Source organism: Hoplias malabaricus, chromosome 17 (assembly GCF_029633855.1).
Source record: "Hoplias malabaricus isolate fHopMal1 chromosome 17, fHopMal1.hap1, whole genome shotgun sequence".
NCBI lineage: Eukaryota > Metazoa > Chordata > Actinopteri > Characiformes > Erythrinidae > Hoplias > Hoplias malabaricus.
The window spans coordinates 32,915,407-32,925,695 of NC_089816.1; positions in this window are offsets into that span (position 1 = coordinate 32,915,407).

Below are 10,289 nucleotides of genomic sequence, written 5' to 3' on the forward strand. Positions count from 1 at the left end.
GTTCAGGATGTATTTGGGCTTGGTGTATGATGGTGACTGGCAGAGCCGTATCCACCAACACACAGTTCTCCCAGATGGTGGATACTGCTCTGCCCACATCAGTCGTCATACACCAGGCTTGTGCACACACACACACACACGCGCACACACTGTCATCAGAATAAAATGTATTACACAGGTACATTACTGTCACTAGTGATACAAACTGTGTAAATGTACCTTTAAGGGTAGAACAGTCCAGTTGTGTTCCGACAGAACACTACATTCTCTTTTCCTGAAGATGAAATGGGACATAAGAACCATTCTTTCATTCATTCATTGTCTGTAACCCTTATCAAGTTCAGGGTCAGGGTGGGTCCGGAGCCTACCTGGAATCACTGGGTGCAAGGTGGGAACACACCCTGGAGGGGGCGCTAGTTCTTCACAGGGCAACACACACTCACATCTACAGACACTTTTGAGTTGCCAATCCACCTAACAGCGTGTGTTTTTGGACTGTGGGACGAAGCCAGAGCACCTGGAGGAAACCCACACAGCCACAGGGAGAACACACCACACTCCTCACAGACAGTCACCCGGAGGAAACCCACGCAGACACAGGGAGAATACACCACACTCCTCACAGACAGTCACCCAGAGGAAACCCACGCAGACACAGGGAGAACACACCACACTCCTCACAGACAGTAACCCGGAGGAAACCCACGCAGACACAGGGAGAACACACCACACTCCTCACAGACAGTCACCCAGAGGAAACCCACGCAGACACAGGGAGAACACACCACACTCCTCACAGACAGTCACCCGGAGGAAACCCACGCAGACACAGGGAGAACACACCACACTCCTCACAGACAGTCACCCGGAGGAAACCCACGCAGACACAGAGAGAACACACCACACTCCTCACAGACAGTCACCAGGAGGAAACCCACACAGACACAGGGAGATCACACCACACTCCTCACAGACAGTCACCCGGAGGAAACCCACACAGACACAGAGAGAACACACCACACTCCTCACAGACAGTCACCCGGAGGAAACCCACGCAGACACAGGGAGATCACACCACACTCCTCACAGACAGTCACCCGGAGCAGGACTCGAACCCACAACCTCCAGGACCCTGGAGCTGTGTGACTGGGACTCCTACCTGCTGAACCACTGTGGCAACCAAAAGTAATTGTAATTCTTAAAATCAACAAAATGTTCTCCTTTGTTCTTTGATGGTAGATCATCTAGTATTTATTTTAAAATAAAATTAACAAGAGAAAGATGTCTGTGTTAAATATTATGAACAAAACACAATCTCAGAATGAAAATCACATGAAACAAAGACATTGATATGAAGCACCAAAGCTTCTCCAGACCTTCCAATGACAAGGGGGTGTATTTTGGGCATTTCCTGTTTTTGAAAATGCAGAAACACCTCTGTGACAATGGCTAAACGGCTAATGGCGGTCCGGCTAATCTAAGCTTGCCTAGTTTTCTGTTTTGTTTGTTTGTTTGTATATAGGGAAGATCCACTGAGACAAAAGGCCTAAATCTAGGCACAAAAAGAGTGTCCCAAAGCAGCACAGTGGTACTGAAGGGAGTGAGGACACATTCAGTTGCTGGAATCCTCCTTCGCGTGTCCTCATTCCAGAAACATCCATCGTAATAAGTAGATCCAATATCACCTACATCCAGCCTTAACCTGTAGATTACGAGCCCCTTCACTGTCCGTCAGGCTCGAGTAATACATCAAACCGCACGTCCACACAAAGCCACCCTCGAAGGAGCTTGTCATTTATTTCAGCTTCTTCATCTTTCCCAGAAGATGTCTTTGTTCTCCACCCGTGGGCAGCTAAATTTACGCAGCAGGAACAAAAGGCCGCTTAATAATTGACGGCATGTTAGCGGCCAAGCGTGTCGGAAACACGAGCCATTAGCTTTTGTTGTTTTATTGGCGTGGGGTGTGTCCCAGGTGAGCTCACCTTGTGATGTCAGCACAATGGGCAGGGCCCCGTGGTCTTTATCACCGTGATTGGTCACCTCTGCAGACAGCAGCAGGTATAAAACAGCCATTCCAGGTAAATGCAGATAAGAGCTAACAGACAAGACCAACGGAAGAGCATCCGTGCCACGAGCGGGACGCAGCCACACTCTATGGCCACTGTAGTGCCGGTGAGTACCGAGGGTTTTACAGCTGTGTTTGGAATGAACACTTAATGCAGTGCTGGGGAGTTTGAAATGAGATGCTGTGCTAACTCTGTGCTAACTCTGTGCTAACGTGGGAACAAGTGCCTGTAAATGTGTTGTTTCAAGTGCATTAGTTCTGGAATTACAGAATATAAAGGGTAATAAATATATACTTAACATTAAATTAAAATCAATCCTTATTTATTTTTGTACAGTTAGGAGTCAATGCTTTTTAAAAGTAATAATCCAAATGTATAAATATATAAATATAGGAATAAAGCTTATCTCCATTTTGTTGTTGGTTTCAACATTTTTACACATCGCTGCTGTTGATGAATCACAGTGTGAATAGCTCCTCAAAAGACATCTGAGAGTTCAGCTTTTAAAACATTCCTGAACAGAATAGAGTAACATTATTGTCATTGCACAAGTGCAGGGAGATTACGTTTGTAAATTCCTTAGCAGAAGCTATGAAAAATAACATAGAGTAGACGATATGAATATGTGTGTTAAGGGCGGCGCAGTGGTGCAGCAGGTAGTGTCTGTGTCACAGCTCCAGGGACCTGGGGGTTGTGGGTTCGAGTCCTGCTCCGGGTGACTGTCTGTGAGGAGTGTGGTGTGTTCTCCCTGTGTCTGTGTGGGTTTCCTCCGGGTGATTGTCAGTGTGGAGTGTGATGTGTTCTCTCTGTGTCTGTGTGGGTTTCCACCGAGTGACTGTCTGTGAGGAGTGTGGTGTGTTCTCCCTGTGTCTGCGTGGGTTTCCTCCGGGTGACTGTCAGTGTGGAGTGTGGTGTGTTCTCTCTGTGTCTGCATGGGTTTCCTCCGGGTGACTGTCAATGTGGAGTGTGGTGTGTTCTCCCTGTGTCTGCGTGGGTTTCCTCCGGGTGACTGTCAGTGTGGAGTGTGGTGTGTTCTCCCTGTGTCTGTGTGGGTTTCCTCCGGGTGACTGTCTGTGAGGAGTGTGGTGTGTTCTCCCTGTGTCTGCGTGGGTTTCCTCCGGGTGACTGTCTGTGAGGAGTGTGGTGTGTTCTCTCTGTGTCTGCGTGAGTTTCCTCCGGGTGACTCTCTGTGAGGAGTGTGGTGTGTTCTCCCTGTGTCTGCGTGGGTTTCCTCCGGGTGACTGTCTGTGAGGAGTGTGGTGTGTTCTCCCTGTGTCTGCATCGGTTTCCACCGGGTGACTCTCTGTGAGGGGTGTGGTGTGTTCTCCCTGTGTCTGCGTGGGTTTCCACCGGGTGACTCTCTGTGAGGAGTGTGGTGTGTTCTCCCTGTGTCTGCGTGGGTTTCCACCGGGTGACTCTCTGTGAGGAGTGTGGTGTGTTCTCCCTGTGTCTGCGTGGGTTTCCACCGGGTGACTCTCTGTGAGGGGTGTGGTGTGTTCTCTTGCAAAGTACCAGTGCAAGAAAATAGACGTAGTCTTAACAAATAACACAGTGGGAGAACTAGGTTACTGCTAGTGGAAGTATTTAGGGATTTTCTCAGCTCTGAAGAGAGTGAGGCCTGATATTCTTCTGTTGATCGAAGAATGTAATCGAATGTAATGTTTATCTGATGGGGGCAGCTCCAGGGCTCTTCCAGGTCTAGTGTGGTTAAAAGTCCCTTTTTTCACTCTTATTGCCTTCTTCCTCACCCCAGGGGATTATCTCCCGTCTAAACCCCCTCTGGAACAACTTCTGAGTGGAAAATAATAAATGAAGTTTGAATAAAGTTTGAAGAATGAACGTTTAATAAATTAATCCCCTGGGTTTGAACAGTTCTGTTCAACTCTGTCCCGAGTGTTTATCAGTGTGAGACGAAACCAGTTTGTGTCTGTAGTGAGTCTCCATTACATTCTCCCCCACTCTGGTAAGAGATTTGACCTGTACCCAGGAAACTGACCCAACCCAGGGAAGATAAAGCATTTCATTAGCCTCAGTCTTAATGAGTTGAGTTTGGTGGAGGCTGTGTTTGCTGCAGAAGGAAGGCTTTTTTTATTTAAACCCAGGGGTGTAAATTTTCCTCATCAGTGCCCTGTGGGGATCAGGTGTCAGGTAAAAGAATCTATTTGTCTTGAAGTTAGCTGGCTGTATAGCAGTGTTGTCAGGCCTGTGTGTGTGTGTGTGTGTGTGCGTGTGTGTGTGTGTGTAGGTTAGGTTTCTCAGGATGTAGGTAATTAATTATCTTCCTGGCTGGAGGCTGGAGTGTTGCAGTGGGGCTGAAGAAATGTGTGTAATTATGCTCCACCTTTGCTGCAGTATCAGCTTCTGCTCTTGTGGGAAGGCTTTACGCTTGATGTAAGGGTTTGATGGCATTCGCCTTCGGAAACCAATTCTGAAGTCCGATGCTGATGTGGGGTGATTAGTTCTGGATTGAAAACACCAATCCAACTCACCTTAAAAATGGACGGAGCTCCAGCACTCCCTACGAAATGGGACGAACCTTCAAGAGCATGATGTGTCATCAGCAGCTCTGCCAGTCTGCAGTGATAGCAGAGGAGCACTACAGTGCTGTAACCTCACTGCTGGACTTTAGTTAAATTTAGGGAGTCATACGCCTTCAGAAGTGTTCCCCTTTGGAAGAACCACAAAAACCAACACTGGAACTCACTATAAAATCACTCAATCTGGAGATTTGTAGTATGATGTGGCCACATTATATTATATGGCCCATAAAGTAATATCTGGTGGCCTCCATAAATTATTTCATGGCTTCAATATATATATATTATTATGTAGCAACCGTGTATTATTTTGTGGCGGCTATGTATTATTTCATTCATTCATTCATTCATTATCTGTAACCCTTATCCAGTTCAGGGTCACGGTGGGTCCAGAGCCTACCTGGAATCATTGGGCGCAAGGCGGGAATACACCCTGGAGGGGGCGCCAGTCCTTCACAGGGCAATACAGACACACACACACATTCACTCACACACTCACACCTACGGACACTTTTGAGTCACCAATCCACCTACTAACGTGTGTTTTTGGACTGTGGGAGGAAACCGGAGCACACGGAGGAAACCCACGCAGACACAGGGAGAACACACCACACTCCTCACAGACAGTCACCCGGAGGAAACCCACGCAGGCACAGAGAGAACACACCACACTCCTCACAGACAGTCACCCGGAGGAAACCCACGCGGACACTGGGAGAACACACCACACTCCTCACAGACAGTCACCCGGAGGAAACCCACGCGGACACGGGGAGAACACACCACACTCCTCACAGACAGTCACCCGGAGGAAACCCACGCGGACACGGGGAGAACACACCACACTCCTCACAGACAGTCACCCAGAGCGGGAATCGAACCCACAACCTCCAGGCCCCTGGAGCTGTGTGACTGCGACACCGTGCCGCCCTTATTATTTCATTGCCTTCATATAATATTTAGTGGCCATACGTCATTAAAAACCACAGCTATGTCCCTTTAAAGGCACAAAGATTTTTTTTCTTCCAGTCCTGCTGGCTAAAATTAGAAGATAAAAAGTAAATTACAAAAAATATATTTATATTTGCATACGTAACATGCTAATGTAAAATCACAAAATCATAGCAACTATTTGGGAGTGTGCGTTGAGCTGCTAGTGAGCAATGAGGGATAAAAAAGAGAAATATATATGATTTTTCTTCTCCATAAAGACAGGGCCAAATCGTAATCTGTTCATTTTGTTGGCTGTTTCCACAGTGTGCTTCGTGCTACGCCAGCAGTGGCTACTTCGGAAGGGGTCCTGGAGGAGGCTACATGTCCTTGCTGAGCTATCATGGGCCCAGAGGGACCTCCAAGCCTCGGCTGGCTTGCCATGACCCCAACATGACTCTGCGTCAGATCTGCCACATGCTGCGCGTCATGAGAGAAGTCCGCCACAGAGAAGCAGCTGCAGCTGCTGCCGCCGCAAGGTGACTGTCATTCAGGACTCGTGTGTTCACTGTGAAATCCCGGTTTCCGCTCAGGAGATGTCTACAACTTCATAGGTTCTGGTTGTAGAGCAGAGACATGGGGTCTAGAGGTCTCTAGGATTTAGAAATATAAACTCAAAGACCATAGCTCCAGTTCTTGGGTCACTCTTTCTCAGATGGGAAGATACAAAGCGATGAGTAAATATGTCATCGTCATCAGATGCCCACCTGAGGACTTTCCAAGTTCAGATCCATAGGTGGTCAAGATACTGGTCTATAGGTTTAATCTGTCATCTTGTAGAGAACAGCCCTCTGCAAGTCTTCAGGGCCCTATAGATGGTCCATAGGCGGTCTCAACATCCAAAACACAGGGATAGTCTGGAGGCCCTCTTCCACCAATGTGGAACTGTTTTGGTTCTTAATTTTGAATCATGTGCTTCATTTCCACCAACAAAAATAGGTTTTCTGAGGCTATGGTCAAAGAGACTTGAGGCACATTCCTTTTTAGGCTACTTTCCTCCACTGCTCTCATGGTTCACAAGCACAGCAAATGGCTCTGGAACCGTACTCTGAAATATTTAAACTTTAACAGACAACATTATTTCCCCACGTGTATCATATCTCACTATGATCTGACCGCGCTGTAAACAGTGGATTAACCATGACTCTGCCACAGATCTGTTTGTCTCTGGTTCTGGTGCTGAATTCAGCCACAGCAACACCCCCTGCTAATGACGTACCCTTGGTCCCCATAAAACTGGTGGGTCAGGTTCGCTGTGTAGCACCAAGCTTCCAAGAGTTCTGAATGGAACCGGTTAAAGAACCAGGGTGCTTTTAGAGGACGAAGGCTATGAAGACCAGCCTGGGTCTGAGTTTAAAACCTGGGACAAAAGAACACCCTCCACTCTTTTCAAATGTCTGTGCACACTTTCTGAACCAGAAACCTCCATTTTCTGAAGCGTTGGTGTTATGGCGCTTGTTGGATGTTCATGTTTGAATGACCATCTCTCTCTTCCTCTGCAGAAATCAGGCAGCAGCCTTGGGCACCCCCAGCTCTCCCACAGAGAAGCGCTGCCTCCCAGCCTGCTTCCGCCGCAGACGCTCCAACAACCTGAAGAGAGTTAGCTAATACCGGCTCCTCTACAAACACCATGTAACCTCCCCACCTACCCCCACCACCCCCCAACCCCAGCAGCCCCCAACGGCTCTGGGTGAGTTTAGTTAGGTTTCATTGGAGGATGCAGCCCGATACCTGACCCTCAGAGCAGCAAGAGCGGCGCAGTGACCACGGCTTCTTCCAATTTGTTGGACTCCATTTCACCTGGGAGGTTGGAATACATACAAACCAACCCATCCAGTTCTGCTCAAGCCAGAAACAGAACCCAGAAAAACATGTTCTTCTTCCCGCTGGAACCTTTGGGTGATGCCTTCAACCTCCACCTGAACTGGACTCTCTCCTGTCAGCTGCATGGTGCCTGGCTTCTTGAATTAGCTCCTGGTCGTGAAACTCATGACTGCTTTCTCGTCTTTGTGAAACCGTCATATTCCATCGGGTCACAGCGGCCCACCTCGTGTCCTCAGCAGGAGCCGGAGCAGGACACGGCTACGGTGGTTACTTTTTAAAATCCATTCGTTGATGGACCGCATTTTTGGGATTTTTGTTTGAGCTTTTTGTGTGTGGATTTTTTTGTGACGTCCTTTTAAAGTTACATTGAAGTCGGGTCTGTGTGCACACTGTTTGTTTAATTCGGCTTGTGGAGAGTTCTTATCACACCACGTTTATTGTGTTTTGCTAATTTCATAGCAGTTACTCAGTTGTGAAACTTTGGTTTTGATAACGACACACGTAGCTTGTGTTCAGCGCATTCGTTCAGTCTGTGGAAACGTCTCATTAGAAAGAGAAATGGAACTTGTATTTGGTGATTGTCTGTTTGTTTGTGTTTGTACTCGTGTGAAGCCTTAGTCTCAGTGCTGAAACTGACCCTGCTGTAGGTCAGCGCTGATCACTCTCTGCTTCAAAAACCTTGACTGCGCTTTAAATAACACACAGAATAATGATTCGCCTGAAAACGTGAACTTGAATAACGCTGACGTGTGTCTCTCAGCCTGTTGTGCTCTGCTTTAATAAAGTCATTCTCCCTATGAATGCTTCTTGGACTTCATGCTACAAACTCCTGAGTCCTGTATTATCCACATTCTTCTACAGATTCTGTGATTATTGTGTTTCTATTATGTATTAAACAGAGTGGGCCATTTATATGGATACACCTTAATAAAATGGGAATGGTTGGTGATATTAACTTCCTGTTTGTGGCACATTAGTATATGGGAGGGGAGAAACTTTTCAAAATGGGTGGTGACCATTTTGAAGTCGGCCATTTTGGATCCAACGTTTGCTTTTTCAATGGGAAGAGGGTCATGTGACACATCAAACTTATTGGGAATTTCACAAGAAAAACAACGGATACTGGAAGCCTGTGCTAGCATTTCTCCTGCGGTGTTGCTATCAGTGAGTGAAGAGTGGGAGAAGAGGGTTGCATTGACAATCAACACAATGGGCAGCACTTTGAACACATTTTATAAGTGGTCAGAAACTTGTAAATAACTTATGAAAGAATAAAATTACGTTAAAACCATTGTTTTTCTTGTTTCTAGTCTTTCAGAGCATTCAGAGCGAGGCTCAAACCCAAGCCACACATTCAGTGACGCTTCTCCACTCTGGGCCACACTATTGTTCTGAGAAACACCAACTTTGTTTGATTTGTCAATGATGTACATATTTGTTTTTTCTCAGTAGTGGGTTCTTCACACTTTCAGACCCTTAGACTTGTCTTCTCACAGTAACACATTCACTCACACACTCACACCTACGGTCACTTTTGAGTCGCCAATCCACCTACCAACGTGTGTTTTTGGACTGTGGGAGGAAACCGGAGCACATGGAGGAAACCCACGCAGACACAGAGAGAACACACCACACTCCTCACAGACAGTCACCCGCAGGAAACCCACGCAGACACAGAGAGAACACACCACACTCCTCACAGACAGTCACCCGCAGGAAACCCACGCAGACACAGGGAGAACACACCACACTCCTCACAGACAGTCACCTGGAGCAGGAATCGAACCCACAACCTCTAGGCCCCCGGAGCTGTGTGACTGCGACACCTACCTGCTGCGCCACCGTGCTGCCCCCAGGACCATTTCTTTTTATCAGATATGAAACAAAAATGAAAGCTGTTTACCTTAAGGCAGTGGTGGGGAACCATCAGCCCAAAGACAACATAGGGCCATACAACACCCACCACGTGTGTCCCAGATGTATATTTGCTAAAAGCCAATAATGTTAAGCAAATGAAAGGAGGGCTTTTCAAATGATCCAATCAGCTGCAAGAATTTTGACTTCAGTTTCATTCAATAGCTGCATCTGTGGCATCATCTAGGTCTAGTCTGTAAAATGTGCTCAGAGAGAGAGAGAGAGAGAGGGAGGAGAAAGACAGAGAGGAAGAGAGAGAGAGAGAGAGGAGAAAAACAGAGAGGAAGAGAGAGAGAGAGAGAGAGAGAGAGAGAGGAGAAAGACAGAGAGGAAGAGAGAGAGAGAGAGGAGGGATACAGAGAGGAAGAGAGAGAGAGAGAGAGAGAGAGGAAAGAGAGAGAGAGAGAGAGAGAGAGAGAGAGAGGGGAAACGGAGAGAGGAAAGAGAAAAAGAAAGAGAGGAAAGAGAAAGAGGGAGAGAGAGGAAAGAGAGAGAGAGGAGAGAGAGAGAGAGAGAGAGAGAGAGAGAGAGAGAGGAGAAAGACAGAGAGATAGAGAGAGAGAGAGAGGAGAAAGACAGAGAGGAAGAGAGAGAGAGAGAGAGAGAGAGGAGAAAGACAGAGAGGAAGAGAGAGAGAGAGAGAGAGAGAGAGAGAGAGAGGAGAAAGACAGAGAGATAGAGAGAGAGAGAGGAGAAAGACAGAGAGGAAGAGAGAGAGAGAGAGAGAGAGAGAGAGAGAGGAGAAAGACAGAGAGGAAGAGAGAGAGAGAGAGGGGAAAAAGACAGAGAGGAAGAGAGAGAGAGAGGAGAAAGACAGAGAGGAAGAGAGAGAGAGAGAGAGAGAGAGAGAGAGGGGGGAGAAAGACAGAGAGGAAGAGAGGAAAGAGAGAGGGGAAACGGAGAGAGGAAAGAGAAAAAGAAAGAGAGGAAAGAGAAAGAGGGAGAGAGAGGAAAGAGA